The sequence below is a fragment of the Pleuronectes platessa genome, chromosome 11 (genome assembly GCF_947347685.1).
Source record: "Pleuronectes platessa chromosome 11, fPlePla1.1, whole genome shotgun sequence".
NCBI lineage: Eukaryota > Metazoa > Chordata > Actinopteri > Pleuronectiformes > Pleuronectidae > Pleuronectes > Pleuronectes platessa.
The window spans coordinates 14,883,189-14,898,464 of record NC_070636.1 but is presented as its reverse complement, the minus strand read 5'-3'; the positions used below and the strand labels follow the sequence as shown (position 1 = coordinate 14,898,464).

Sequence of the window (15,276 nt, the reverse complement as noted above, 5' to 3'; positions counted from 1 at the left end):
CACAGATCAAAGAAATGACCCACAAGCTGGGGGCAGGGGTGGACTGGCCATCTGGCATACCGGGCATCGTCCCGGTGGGCCGTTGACCCAATCTGGGCCGGTCTGGTCCGCTATGTTTTTTTTTTTTTTCTCTTCTTCCTCTCTAAATTCCCTCCAATTGGGCCGGCCAATTGGCTACAGAGGGCTAGCAGTGTGTTGCCAGTATCGACACATATTATTGGTCTATTGTTTGTCATTGTCAATCAGTCATGGGCTGACAGGCTCAGAGAGCCCTGACAGTGCTGTCAATCACAACACAAACCAGGGTGGGGCGGGACCTCATTCCATTTTGGGGGGGGGGTCGCGGGACGGGCTGCTGCTGAGACAGAAACTTAAAATGGATAATAAGAGTAAAAAACGCCCGGGTGGCGCTGAGAAGCATCGGGAAAAAAAGCTGAAGTCTCTGGAGGTGGAGGCTGCTACATGTGCCAAACTGACGGACCTATTTGGTGCCGGGTTCACCAGCCCAGCAGCAGCAGGTGCGCCGGGAGACGAGAGGAGGACTCGACAATGATGAGCGAGTGGAGGCAGACATGTTAAGTAACGTTGGCCTGGCGCTGGCTAGGCTACATTTTTTAGACATGTCCAAAACAGAGTAGAAAACGTTTTTGATTTGGTTTTAATATGCCGAATTGTGATATTATGGGTTATTATTGTTCAGATGATTTAGCTAAGCTAGCTAAGAGCTGCTAACGTCGTTTACTGTTGCCATAGCATCAGTAAACTGTCTGAGCTGTAAATAGAGATGAGAGTGCTTATGTGTTGATCCTTAATGGTGTGATCATGTACACTAAATTATCAATTATTACAGGTTGTAGTGATATATTTGAGGAGTCGTTCTCCCTCTGTTTTATATGTGGACATTTGGGACCACTGTTAGAATTGTAAGTTTATCATGTCTTTTTTAATGTATAAATTCATACTTCATTATTATAATAATTTTCAAAAGGTTTTAAAAGAAACACACATCCAAAAAGTTCTCAACTCTAGGTGCAGGACAGAGGAAAACATTTTCTTTATTTTCCAGACATTATAATGTATCCATGTCCTTCTCAGGTTGACCACTTGACATGTGAGAGCCTGAGGAGTTGTTCCCCCTCTGTCCATGTTCGAGGACTTGCTCTCTGTCTGCCTCCACTCTCTGCCTTCACTGTACCAAAGTTTGTCTGTTGAGTCTCCTCTAGTCTGGTGAGTTTATCATTTTTTATGTTTTATGAAATCATACTTAATTTGTGATGATTAGAGACATTATAATGTATCCATGTCCTTCTCAGGTTGACCACTTGACATGTGAGAGCCTGAGGAGTTGTTTTCCAGACACAGGTAGAGCTAACAGGGGCGTCACCCTGGGCCTGCCCTTTTGGGCTGGGCTTCAGCTGCAGATCTAATGGCTGCTTCCAGGGGCATGGGGCCCTCAGCCTTTGTTTTTCTTTGCTTCTGCACCTTACAACATACATCACACCTTATTTTCACACATCCAAACACTGTTAACACCACTGACGCGTAACATATTTGACACATCCCACTACGTAGTTAGAGCTATCTTGATTTGGAGTTAAATACATTTACTTTTGGCATGAGAGGTTTGTGTGTGGCCTCCCTTCTTGTTGCCATCTTTGAGATAGGTGGTAGCAGTAGTATGCATGAGAGAAGACGCCGCGAGATTTGTGGACTTCTATGTGGTGTCCGCTGATAATGTAGTGGGCTGGCCAGGGCTGAATTTTTGTCCCAGTCCACCCCTGCCTTCAGCGCATTTCTTTGTCCATCAGTCATAATGCAGCCCCTGACGTATGAATGTGGCCATGCATATGGACGCTGTAACTCCGCTGTCCCTCCTGCCCTGATTGTGTCGGAGGGATTCCACTCGCTCGCTCTTGGCAGCGCTCCCAGTGGCCTGTGGAGGAGGAGGAGATGTTTTTAATGAAATAGCTTGACCTTTGTCTATTGCACTCGCATGCCCTGTCTATAAAGTACACCACAACTGAATGCTGCTCAGTGTGGGAGGCAAACAGCAGCTAATACAACCTGGGGCGGTGATTCTCAGTATCTGCTGAAACAGCCCTGGGTATTTTTTTTAGTGCAGAGGTTCAACTTTTCTGTTCTGGATTTCCAGAGCTGATATATAAATATATAATTTCGACTCCAATTGTATTCAGCTGATGATTCCAGAAGTCTGTGTGTATTTGGAACACGTGTCTTAGGCTTCACACTTGACATGTGCAGTTTTGAATTTGATGTGATTAGCACACACAGTAGGTTCAGTATAAACAGTATAAACAGCGCCTTGCGGTCAGAGGGGCTTGGGCAGCGTGCCTCAGTCTGTGGACCGAGATGAACTTATCTTCTGCTCTGCCAGATCCTTTTGATAATTATGAATTTTTTTTATTTAACAACATCAAACTGACCTGAGCGTTCGTGTGTGTCGCAGATGCTGATCTCCCTCATGGCGACACCATTCACAGAATCATTATCTTAAGCAATTTGTCCACAAAATAAAAGCACATTCTTAATTTTGTTGCTAAAATACTTTATATCGAGCTGAATTACAGAGCTTTTATTTTGAAAACTTGTGTCTGAAGATTGTGTTTGTTACTTTATGAAAACTGATACTCCAGTTTGAGATTCACTGAACGTTGAGTAAACAGGTGAACTGCTCTTTGTGTTCGTCGGACTTTTCTTGCCACAGCTCAATTCCTGAGGGTCATTCTTTCTTTCTCAATTTCAGCAAGATAACGTGCAACCAGCATCAGCACCGGCCCAAACAGCCCCTTCCAAACAGGCAGGTTGAGAACATCCACTGCTTGTGTAAGAACTATTCTGATACTGACCTAAAAATGCAACCTTAAATATTCTTGGTGCGAAACTTTACCTACAGAACCAACCTGCAGAGCTCTTCTCCCTCTACCGGCCTGTGACGGTGCATGTGGGGTGACGTGGCCCCGCTGAGCGATGGGACTCGTCCCCCGTGTCCTCTGCTAATCGAGGCTCTGCCTGTCTGGGTTAATTGCGAGAGTTTAGTGAGGGTGGGACCAGGGGCGTTTCTAGGGTTGAAAGAAAGGGGGGGCTTAGCCCCTAAGGATGCTGAATGTTTGCGCCCGCAAAAATTCAGCATCCTTAGGGACTAAAAGAAGTAGGAGTTCAATCTTGCCTTCTATTTTTCTTCCACAGATGGCGACATCATTCTGAAGACCCAAGCCTCCCCTGTGTTTACGGATGACGATGTCACCTTGTGTTATCAGCATCAGAGCGGCAAACACAAACAAACCAGCTTCTTTAAAAACGGAGCATTGATTGACTCTAACAGTTTGTCCGGTTCAGACCGAGTCATAAAGATGACTCTTAAGAATGTGACACGGAAAGATGAAGGCTTCTACAGGTGTGCGTCAGACAGCTGCAGAGTCCAGAGAGCTGGTTATCAGTGAGACCGGACAGAGGTCAGCTGAACATCATCACTCTGCTGTGTGTTCTATAGAAGTGGATCAGTGTCACATATCAACTGTTGTTTCTTTTAGGAAACTTCACATCAGAGGAGACTCCAGCCTCCACTGGTATTTTTCTTATTCATATACATCTACTTGTTTTGGAGGAAATACTCAATATAAATCAACACATTTTCCATTATTGAGTGAAGCCTTTTGGTTGTCTGGTTCTCCTCCTGCTCTGTCTTTTCATCAAGGTCTAATTTCATCAGGAAGATCCCTCAGGATCTAATGAGATGAAAGAAACTACAATGGGACTCAGTAGAGCGCATATTCACCAAGGCCAAGCTGTCCCCTTAAATACAATCAAGCTGCACCAAATTTCACACACTCATAGATATCAGTCCTCTACATACGGCAGACTTTTTTCATTAAGGTCCAAGAATTATTCCCTAGGAAAACGTTTTAAAAGCACAATGTTAAAGAAAGAGTTAAAAAATGACTGGATCGGCTTAATACCAAAATACAGTGGGCCCTTTCCTGACACTTACTACATCTGTCTGCCAAGTTGATTGGAAATCCAATTGTTGTTGTTATTATAACAGTTTTATTTATTTAAACAAGTATTATGTCGTCTTGATCAGGTTCCTGGAAATGGATCATTGCTTCATGTGGGGTTCTACTTCTGATCGTCATTCCTTTGACTGTTTGGCTCGTTTGTCACTACAGGTTAGTATTTATAAAATTTTCATCCGTCTTGACTTCCTACTTTCTACTGCATGAACGACAAGCCCAACAGGTGGTGAAGTAAATGATTCACTGCCTGTTGTATTTTCTTGAAGTTACCAGAAGTTCTGCACTTGGAGCTGCTGGCCTGTTTCCAAACAGGAAGTTCCAGCAGGGGTGCTTCCTGCCACCAAGTTGGATGTGACAGAGGTGCAGTGGGACCTGTCGTGGATGGAGATGTCCAACCTGTTGGAAAAGGATTCTTATTGTGGCACTTAAAGGGAAACTCTCTTCTGAAGCCCAGAGACTTAACTATTGGGTCAAACCTATGAGAAAGCTCAGTCAGTGCTGCAATTTGTAGTATTTTATGGTCACATGTCAAAATAGTGCTACCTGATATATTTTTGAATTGAATTAAATGAGATGTTTAGGATTTATAAGGATGACTACATTTGCTGATGGTGCAGATTTGACAGCTTCCAATACAAATGTTATTGTTTCAGTTGTCACATTTGTCAATGTCAATACTCTTGCACATTTAAACGTCTCTCCTTTGAGTACATTTTGAAACTAAGAATCGTATTTGTTATATCTTATTATCTAATCATTAATATAATTGACTGTTCTAAATCATTTTACATGTATCATTTCTCCTGTGTTTGTTCGAGGTTCCATGTTGTTTGCTCCCTTTGAATCGTTATTTGCTATTTCTTGTCGTCTGAAGTTATAAAAGTCATGGAAATCGTTGTGCTTGTTTTATATCTTTTAAGGCAGAACAAACAACTACCAATAAAATAAAAATAACTATAAAGATTAACCAAACAAATGAAGTTCATATATTCCAACAGCCTCTATAGCGGTCAAACCAGTTAGGCCTCATTGATAGACCATGTTAGCTACAAATTTGTTGCATTTTGCATTAATAGATCACTACAAACAGTACACGTCTTCTTAAATAGACCTAAAATCAACTTTAGACAGAAAGATGTTAAGAATCTCCAGTACTAAGAATCTAAAACAGTAAAAATTAACTCTGAGATGTTTTTGAAATCTGACCTTCAAAATCATACTGTCATGCCATGTGTAAGGTAGGGCAGTCGGTGGATGAACAGAATGTGTGTCCATTCATCGTTGAGGAAGATATCAGGAAGTCCTACTGACAAACATTGTTGTGCATTTTAAAGAACAAAGTATTTTCATGTGAGAGAACAAGCATTTCAATGAAAACTAGGGCTGCGCAAAATGATCAAAATGTCATATCCTCTTGTAGAAGTCATTTCATATCCAGTTAATCATATGTATTGTAATTGGTCATCCGTCTCCGTGATTCTTTAGGTTTTGTTTGAGCTCTGAGTTGAATTACTCTCATCCATAGACACCTATGAAGGTATTTTCTGCTGCAAAACACTTGTGCAATGGAATTTGTGGTTGTAGAAAATCGTCTTATCTTAAATATTCTCCATACAGTGTGACATGAACCTCTTGGTAAAATAAATTTAAACTATTTAAGTCTGAATTTTGTTTGGAAATATCCTGGGTTGTATAATGTTCACATGTTCGTTTGTGATGAAATACTGCGGCTAAGAGTTACACGACGAAATGAACAATGTATTTTGTTTCATTTATTACATGCATATGTTAATGTATATAAACATATATGTAAATATATATTGTATATATATATATATATATATATATAATATGTATATATATATATATAAATACTAAGACAAGAAGGTGATAAGACAGGAGCCATTAAAAAAATTAAAGATCAGATGCTGCAAGAATGACGCAATTAAAAGTCCACCAAAATGAAACGTCCTGTTTTTATTTACAGAAATAAATGATCGCAAAACTTCCTCATCAGTAGGTGGTTATATCACCATAACAACCAGATGCTAAGATTTGAAATATTATTTTGATTGACAGGGACATTCTCTCAATACCTCCTTTGATGCTTTGATGAACAGCATCAAAGTTGGTATTTTGATAGGAGACCTCTGATTGGCTGTTGATTGCTTTAAATACTGTTACATTTTAAGACAGCTGCTATTGCACTCTGACCTTGACTGAGGTAAGTCATGTCTCACCCTCTCTCTGTATTTACCCAGCATGCTAACCAATACAATTCAGGCTCATTATTCAAGTTTGAAATTAAACCACTGTATAATATGAAGCTTCTGCTGTTACATGTTGATAATGTGCGGTTTTCTGTTGCTTTTATGACAAATGTGAAAATATTGTTGCTGGCTTCTTTTGTGTTTTCTGCTGCTTATCTTAATGAGTGATATGTGTTAACGTGATGCTAATTAGCGTTAGGTCGCCGAGGCCAGGTAGAGCGAGGCATTGTGGACAAAACACCTGTAGCGCCAGGAAATGTTCCCATTTCACATCTTATTCTACCAAACGATGTGTTTTGTAACATTGGGAAGATTAACCTTGGTGTTTAACTTTAGTATTTAAGATAAAGTAAAAAAACAACAGCTTCCATCACTGCCAATCAAATTCAGATTCAAATTCAAATCAAAGGGGCTTGGTGCCATGGTGATTGATGAGGGAAGTTTTATTTCCCCAAAAAATTTACTGGTGATTTTTTGGTTAATGTGTAGTTTGAATGTGTTGAAGGACAAGTTGACGGAAGCTTAAGTTAATGCTAGGAGCACATTACATGAGGTGTGTAGCTGCTTTAAGGAAAAAAACAATCCCTCTCTATTGGGTCTAATGTTATTTCAGAGAAAACTTTTCTGGAAGGAGCATCAACTTGCATAACTTGCTCACACGGTCCCATTTTTTTACTCTCACAAATTTCAAATATATCTCTGTGTCCGGCAAAGTCTTGGAATTCTCCCGATGTCTTTATTTCACAGATAGGACTTATAGTTTCTGAATTATAGTTGTTTGAGTGGTGCACTCAGAGTTTAGATTTCTCTCTTCCCAGTGAGGAGAGAGCAGTTGCATTCAGTTGAGTTTCCATGGCAACCAGATACACACGTAGCAGGAGGGGAGGGGAGTCTCTCTCTCTCTCTCTCTCTCTCTCTCTCTCTCTCTCTCTCACTCTCTCTCTCTCTCTCTCTCTCTCTCTCTCTCTCAATCTCTCGCTTAAACCAGCCAGTCTGTCTCTCTCTCTCTCTCTCTCATTCTCTCTGCGTGTGTCTCTCTATCTGTGTCAATTGTTTTATATTGAATGTTTGATAGATCAAATTCACCTAAATCTTACACACTATTTCATCCTGTCACCTGCAGACATAAAGCCTTTTGACTTCAAGTTCCAGACAAGAGCAGAAACTTCTTCGGAAAACAGTGCATCAACTCATCCAACAGCTTCTTCAAAAGATACATCTACTCTCTGTGGTGAACCATGGAGAAACCAGATATTCTGAAGATCCTCAATGACGAACTCCTGACAGCCTACGGGAGGATTAATGCTCTTAAGGAGGAGGTGTGGCAGCTGCAAGACCAGCTTCAAGACAGAGATGAGTTCATAAAGATGGCGGTGGAGAAGGAGAAGGAGAAGGAGAAAGAGAAGGAGAAAGAGAAGGAGAAAGGGAAGGAGAAAGAGAAGGAGAAGGAGAAGAGGAAGGAGATTGAGACCGAGAAGGAGAATGAGATCCAGGCCCTGACGGAGAAGGTGGAGCAGCTGGAAAACCAGCTGAAAGAGAAAGATGTTGTCATAGCGAAGGAGGTGAAGAAACGGCGCGCTCGCCTCAGGGCCTATCTGGACTGCCTTGCTGAGCTAACTGACTGTCAGGCCAAGATGAAGATGATGGAAGCAAGGCTGCACCAGGAGCCACCCCAGCCTGATACAGGATGTAGCAGTGAGGTGGAGGTGGAGGTGGAGGCGGAGAAGGAGAAGGAGAAAGAGAAGGAGAAAGAGAAAGAGAAGGAGAAAGAGAAGGAGAAGGAGAAAGAGAAAGAGAAAGAGAAAGAGGAGAAGGAGAAAGAGAAGGAGAAAGAGAAGGAGAAGGAGAAAGAGAAGGAGAAGGAGAAAGAGAAGGAGAAAGAGAAAGAGAAGGAGAAAGAGAAAGAGAAGGAGAAAGAGAAGGAGAAGTACAAGGACAAGGAGAAGGACAAGGAGAAGGAGAAACTTGTGACGATCTACAATGTCGAAATCCTCCGAGCCAACAGGAACATTTTGATTCTTAAGGAGGAGGTGTGGCGGCTGGAAAACCATCTTCAAGACAGAGATGATATCATAAAGATGGCGGTGGAGAAGGAGAAGGAGGAGGAGAAGGAGAGGGAGATTAAGATTGAGACTGAGACCGAGAGGGAGATGGAGACGGAGAAGGAGAATGAGATCCAGGCCCTGACGGAGAAGGTGGAGCAGCTGGAAAACCAGCTGAAAGACAAAGATGTTGTCATAACGAAGGAGGTAGAGAAAGGGCATGCTCGCCTCAGGGCCTATGTTGACTGCTTGGCCGAGCTCACTGACTGTCAGGCCAAGGCAAAAATTCTGGAAGCAAGTCTGCACAAGTGAGCAGTGAGGTGGAGGTCAACATGGAGAAGGAGAACGAGAAGGTGCTTGCTTCAGGGCCGAAAGGATACGAAACTGCAGCAGGAGAAAACTCCAACTATGGGACTGAGCTACAGAAAGGAGGAGGCCGAGATGAGCTGGAGGAGAGAGAAGAGGTGGAGAAGCCCCCGCCCTCACCCTTTTTCTACTCCTCAAAACAAACCCCTCCCCTGTCCCCCTTTGTACATATTTGAAATGATCTAATGATGTGTTGTAAATATTGTAGCGTTTGCGGTCCGACACAGCGGGGCTAACTAGCGGAATGAGGAGGACACAGAGTGGCTGGTGTTTAACTGGAGAACCAGGCTTTATTCACCTTTCCGTACAACTCACTCACGGGGTTTTTGGAGTCCCCCTCTGCAACATAGCGAACACGAAACACGGCTGTTTCCGCCCCCTCTCCCAACTGGCCTATCAGGCTGAACTAGGGCAACTCCTTCCCCCCACAAACTCCCCATCAATCCCCCCCATAGTCCTGCTGGGTCGCTACACGGCCCCCCCCCTCTAATTCCTCGTCCCTGAGGAAGATTATAGTCTTGAAAGCGACCCGGAAGTCGCCGTTCCCTCTGCGACCTCCTTACTCCACCATCCAGCAGAGGAGTTCCCGTCGTTGCAGCCGTGTTCCTCGGCACCACAGCTCCAAGCGGCGTCACTTCCTCCCCTTGAGGCATATTCTGTTGCCGCCTCGGTGGTGTCCTCCTGTGGCGAGGTGACCTGACCCGCGCCCTGGGAGTCGTCACAGGGAAGGCGGGCTGCTGAGTCCCCCGGTATGGTGCCATCCTATCCCTGTGCAGCACGACTGTGCGGCCTCTGGGAGCCAGTCTGACTCTATACACAACCTCGCCAACTCTCTCAGCCACATAGCAGGGCCCAATCCACTTGCTGTCCAGCTTGGGGCAACGGCCTCTTACCCTCTTAGGCCCATACACCCAGGCGAGGTCCCCAGCCTGGAAGTCCTGCCCCTTACCGTGCATGTCATAGCAACGCTTCTGACGAACCCCTGCCTGCTGGGCCTGGTGTCTGGCGAATCCGTGGGCCGTTTCCAGGCGGTCCTGTAACTGCCTGGCATACTCCGGGCCAGCCATGGCATCCGGTGCATCGGGCGGTCGTCCGTAGGCCAGCTCTGGCGGTGTTCTGAGCTCCCTGCCCAACATCAACAATGCAGGAGTACAGCCAGTGGACTCTTGGACTGCACTGCGGCACGCCATAAGGATGAGGGGTAGTTGCAGGTCCCAATCACTCTGATCCGGAGCGGTGGTGAGGGCTAATTGGGCGCCTAAGGTCCGCATGAAGCGCTCCACCAACCCGTCACTTTGAGGGTGAAGTGGGGTGGTTCTGGTCTTCCGGATGCCAAGTTGGCTACACATGGCGGTGAATACATGTGATTCAAAATTCCGCCCTTGATCAGAGTGGAGCTCCGAGGGTGTTCCAAAGCGGCAGAACATTCCTTGCACCAAGGCTTCGGCCACGGTTGTGGCTTCTTGGTCAGGTAGGGGGTATGCTTCCATCCACTTTGTGAAGTAGTCGATGGCGACCAGCACGTACCGGTTCCCTCTGCTGGTACGGGGAAGTGGGCCCAACACATCGACTGCCACCCTGTCCATCGGTGCCCCGACACGGTGCTGCTGTAGAGGTGCACGGGACTGACCTTGGGGCCCTTTACGGGCGGTACAGGAGTCGCAGCGGCGACAGTAGTCCTCAACATCTCTCCTGCTCTGGCCCCAATAGAATGCCTGCCGTAGTCGTCTCAATGTCTTTGTCACCCCAAAGTGACCTACTCCGGGGGATCCGTGATGTGCCTCCAGCACTTTGTCCCGGAGGTCCTTTGGCACGACCACCTGCCAGCGTGGCTCCCCAGTGGCTGGCTCACGCCAGCACCTCTTCAGAACTCCTTCCTGCAGCTTTACCCCAGGCCATTGGGACCACAGGCCTCTGACTGTGGCCGACTGGGCCACGACATCTTCCCAGGGCGGCCGGTTGTCTGTTTCCAGCCACCCCATGACTGTTTTATGGTCAGGATCCACGGTTTGCAGTCCAGCCCAACCCCTAACATCCTCGGGTAATAGGGCTCGACAGATCACCTCCCCCGTCTGTAGGTTAGCTGCCTCCCGTTCTTCTTCGCGGTCACAGTGGTGACAGTCTGGGGCACACGGTCGGCGTGAGAGGCTGTCTGCATTTGTGTGACTCTCACCGGCTCTGTGTTGTATGGTGAACTGAAAGGCCTGGAGTTGTTCGATCCATCTGGCGACTTGTCCTTCAGGCTCTTTAAAGGACATGAGCCACTTCAAAGCAGCATGATCAGTGCGAATGGTGAATGGAAGACCACAGAGGATGTGCTTGAAATGGTTTACTGCATCAATCACTGCCAACAGTTCTTTGCGCGTGACACAATAGTTCCTCTCCGACTTATCCAAGGTACGACTGTGGTAAGCAACAACCCGCTCTCCGTCAGGGGTCAGCTGCGAGAGTACAGCGCCAAGGCCGGTGTTACTAGCATCTGTATCAAGGATAAATGGCAACTCTGTGTTTGGTGCAACCAGCACTGGATCCTTACATAAGGCCTGCTTCAGCTTGTGAAAGGCTGCATTCTGTTGTGGCCCCCATTCGTACGGTGTGTCTTTGCGCGTTAAGACGAACATGGGGGCAGCTACAGTAGAGAACCCAGCCACAAAGCGCCTGTAATAGGATGCGAGTCCTAAGAACGATCTCAGCTGGTGGATGTCAGTAGGGGTAGGCCAATCCCTGACGGCTGCTACCTTATCAGGCTCCGTCATGATGCCAGCCCCACTGATCCTGTGGCCCAAGAAGGAGACCTCTTGCCGTAGGAATCTGCACTTCCCCGGATGAAGCTTCAGTCCTGCACGCTTAATCCGCTCCAGTGCCTCCATCAGACTCCCCAATGCCGAGTCAAAACATGGTCCATGGACAAGGACATCATCCAGGTAGACAAGGCAGCGTTCAGGGGGCATATCCACCAGGACCTTTTCCATCAGCCTTTCAAATGTGGCTGGGGCGTTGCATAGCCCAAATGGCATGGTGGTGAACTGCCACAAGCCACGTCCCGTGGTGAAGGCGGTCTTGGCTTTGTCCTCTGGGGCCATGGCCACCTGCCAATACCCACTCTGGAGGTCCAATGAGGAGAACCATGCCGAACCAGCCACGTGATCGAGGGACTCGTCTATCCGCGGCAGTGGGTAGGAGTCCTTCACAGTTCTGTCATTCAGTGGTCGGTAGTCGACGCAAAACCTTGAGCCTCCGTCCTTCTTAGGAACCATTACGACTGGTGACACCCACGGACTCTCTGATGGCTCAATAATGCCAGCGTCCCTCATCTCTTGTATCATCTGCTCAGCAGCACCTTGGCGGGCTTTGGGCAATCGTCTAGGCCGCTGGCGGATTGGCTGGGCATCCCCTGTTTTAATAAAGTGTTGGACCAAATGTGTTTGGCCAACGTCGTTGGGGCCAGTGGCAAAACTGTGTCGATACTCATACAGGAGATTCCATAACCTATCCTGTTGCTCAGAGTTTAGGCCTTCCCGACTGTTCTCCCAGATGCCTCTGACAGTTTTACCGGCTGATGACTCTTCCCCAGAGATGGGGACCACACTTGCAATCCGTATGACAGCATGGGGGTGTGACTGGGCACATGCGTCTGGTTCTGGGGGTATGAGGTTGTCAGACATTGTAAGAGGGCTTTCTGCAAAAGGGGCCTCCCATTGTGGAGGACATGGTGGGTCCCCCTCTGCATCCCCGCTCTCACTATCCTTGTTGGCCATTTCGGGAGTGTGGAGATCATTCAGGAAGGGAATGGACGTCCCGTCTTTGAACGTTACGGTACGTGCTCCGAAGTCTAGTGAAATCCCTGCCGCACACAGAAAGTCCATTCCCAGCAAACAGTCCTCTTTTATTTCAGCGACCCAGACTGGTTGGCAGGCTGAGTAGGTCTCTATTTCGATCAGAGCCTCCCACCTCCCCAGCATGGGAGCCTTTCCCCCGGTAACTGTGGTGAGTTGAACATCGGTTGCTTGCGTTTGGGTTCCGGCAGGCACGAGGTCTGGGTGTAGGAGCGACGCAGTTGATCCTGTATCCAGTAGGGCTTTGGTCCATTGGCCATTAACCAACACAGGCACTCTACAGCAGTCGGCGGTGAGTGCGTTATGGGGAAGAAGAGCATGGTTGACAGGGTGGTGAGGCACTTTCGCAACAGGTCGTGTGTCATTGTCTTTGGGGAGCGAAGGGTGGCTCGGGTCGCTCCCCTTTACACCGAGCCCTGAGCGTTTCCCGGCTCCTGCAGGGCAGAATCAGGCACTGTACAAAGGCGCCATGGGTGACCTCTTTGGTGGCATTTCCAGCAGACTTGGTTCTGTCGGTCGTCCGGCGACATCGCTTTGCGTTCGTAGCCCGTTGGGTACGAGGTAGGTCCAGGAGGCTGAATGGCTTGGGTCTTAGGCCGTACAGAGACCTGTCTGGGTTGGTAGTCCAAGCCTTCTGTGAGTATGTCTTCGACTGCCAATGCTTTCTCTAGTGCTGCCTCCAAGGTCTGTGGGTCAGCGAGTCGGACTTGCTGGCGCAATGGGAGGGGTAAGAGGCCGCGGATGAAGGCTTCCTTAGTTAACACCAAGCACGTTGCGTCATCAAAATCAGGAAATCCCCTTTGTGCGAGGTAACGCAGCTCAGCCGCAAACACTCCTAATTTTTCTCCGGATTCCCGCACTCGTTCGTTGAACCTCTGCCTCATCACAACTGCAGGAGTGGTGTTCCCAAAACGGCTCTTTAAGGCCCTAAATATAACTTGTGGATTTCCTAGATCGGCTGTGGTCACATCCAACAGTACTCTTCTTGCCTCCCCTTCCAATGCTGAGACTAACTGAACAGCCTTTTCAGCCGGGGACCATTCATTGGCTGTCGCTAGCAGCTCAAACTGGGCGCAGTATGTTTCCCAAGATGTGAGGCCGTCATAACGTCCCAATTTTATGCGGCTGCCCCTGGGGACGGGGTTTGGGCCTGGTTTTTGGAGAGTACCCAAGGCAGCAGTAAGTGCAGTAGTCAGAGCCGGAACCAGGTCAGCTAGTGGGTTAGCAACAGCCATGGAACTAACAGGGGCTACGATGGGGGGGCTACACCCGTCAAGCCTCCCCCTAGGGAAAGTAGCTGCCTCCGTACCTTCGCCGGACTGGGGGTTAGACTTGGAATATGGTACGTCGAGGGGAACCTTAGCATTTCTGTCAAGAGCAACTGTTGCATAAGCATTGTTAGCTTGATTAGCATCAGCATGGTTCCCTGCTTCATGTGGTTTAATAACACAGCCTTGTGATTCCCCCATCATGGACATTATGCTGCCTCTAGAGCTATTAAGGAAATGTCCAAAAGCACGCTCCATTGCCATGCTCATTCTTTGCATGAAGTCATCTTCTATTTGAGCTGTAATGTCTTTTTGTAACTCTGGGATAGACCTTGGTTGGCCACCCAATTTACCTTGACGATCTTCCGGGGCGGTGACGTCATCGTCGTCTGTTTGGTTGAAGTCCGGTCTGCTCGCATGTTTGTTTACCTTTTCCTCAACGGCGCGTGGCCCGGCCGTCGCGGCAACACGGAACGGGCTTTTCCTCACAAAATCGGGGACTTCAGTCAGCAAAGTGGCGAGTGGTGAGTTAGACCTTTCTTCCTTCCTCCTTACAGCTTGGCTTGCATCAGTTGGTTTTCTCATTGGTGTGTCCGGCGGAGTGTATAGGTTAAAGATGTCGGACCCTCCGATTCCTCCTTCAGCCATCTCGGTCCTACGGTAGCAGCTAGCGGTGGTAGCAGCTAGCGGTGGTAGCAGCTAGCGGTGGTAGCAGCTAGCGGTGGTAGCAGCTAGCGGTGGTAGCAGCTAGCGGTGGTAGCCCGCGCGTGTGAGGGGAATGGAGGCTTGGAAATCCCACTTCTGACACCAGTGTAGCGTTTGCGGTCCGACACAGCGGGGCTAACTAGCGGAATGAGGAGGACACAGAGTGGCTGGTGTTTAACTGGAGAACCAGGCTTTATTCACCTTTCCGTACAACTCACTCACGGGGTTTTTGGAGTCCCCCTCTGCAACATAGCGAACACGAAACACGGCTGTTTCCGCCCCCTCTCCCAACTGGCCTATCAGGCTGAACTAGGGCAACTCCTTCCCCCCACAAACTCCCCATCAATCCCCCCCATAGTCCTGCTGGGTCGCTACAATATGTTAAACTTTTTGAATAAAAATAACTAGTATAGTAACATCTACCTCTGTCTTTCTGAATATACACACAGGATTCATTGATCAATTAACACAGTGTTGGAGTGAAACAAATCAGTGTGATTCATTTAGTTTGCTACTATTCATATGAACACAGCAGAGCATAGACAAACAATGTTTCTTAACTTTTTACATTTGGTCAAATCTATATATTAATTATGACAACAATACAATAATAATACTATCATCTCATCTGAGGGCCCACCCATCACACTGACCACGCCCATCTGACACGCACACACACACTCACGCACACACACACATGCACACACACACACACACACACACACACACACACACGCTCATTATGGGATGCGTGA

General features: G+C 47.3%; 1 long non-coding RNA gene across 2 annotated transcripts; it reads left to right on the top strand.

Moving 5' to 3' along the window:
* Positions 1–3,382: 3,382 nt before the first annotated feature.
* LOC128451181 (uncharacterized) lies at positions 3,383–4,930 on the top strand. Of its 2 annotated transcripts, XR_008340081.1 has the most exons (4): positions 3,405–3,473; positions 3,552–3,587; positions 4,103–4,187; positions 4,301–4,930. It is a non-coding gene; the product is annotated as an uncharacterized LOC128451181 (long non-coding RNA). The 2 variants fall into 2 exon arrangements; XR_008340080.1 differs by having other exon boundaries at positions 3,383–3,587.
* The last annotated feature ends 10,346 nt before the right edge of the window (positions 4,931–15,276 follow it).